General features: G+C 55.0%; 1 protein-coding gene across 1 annotated transcript in view; it reads left to right on the top strand.

Annotated features, from left to right (window-relative positions):
- Rfx8 (regulatory factor X8) overlaps window positions 1–442 on the top strand; it is a 48873-nt gene that overhangs the window by 41245 nt on the left and 7186 nt on the right. The window lies entirely within an intron of this gene.

Raw genomic sequence — 442 nt, 5'->3', positions numbered from 1 at the left:
AGTACCACACAGAGCCACACAGAGCCTCACAGTGCCATACAGAGCCACACAGAGCCACACAGACCCTCACAGAACCTCACAGTGCCACACAGAACCTCACAGTGCCACACAGAACCTCATAGTGCCACACAGTGCCTCATAGTACCACACAGAGCCACATAGTGCCTCACAGTGCCACACAGAGCCTCACAGTGCCTCACAGAACCTCAGAGTGCCTCATAGTACCACACAGAGCCACACAGAGCCTCACAGTGCCTCACAGTGCCACACAGAACCTCACAGTGCCACACAGAACCTCACAGTACCTCACAGAACCTCACAGTGCCTCACAGAGCCACACAGAACCTCACAGTGCCTCACAGAGCCACACAGAGCCATACAGAACCTCACAGTGTCTCACAGAGCCACACAGAACCTCACAGTGCCTCACAGAACCTCACAG

The sequence above is a fragment of the Psammomys obesus genome, unplaced genomic scaffold (assembly GCF_907164565.1).
Source record: "Psammomys obesus unplaced genomic scaffold, mPsaObe1.curated_primary_1811, whole genome shotgun sequence".
Lineage (NCBI taxonomy): Eukaryota > Metazoa > Chordata > Mammalia > Rodentia > Muridae > Psammomys > Psammomys obesus.
This window is presented reverse-complemented; position numbering and strand designations above follow the sequence as displayed.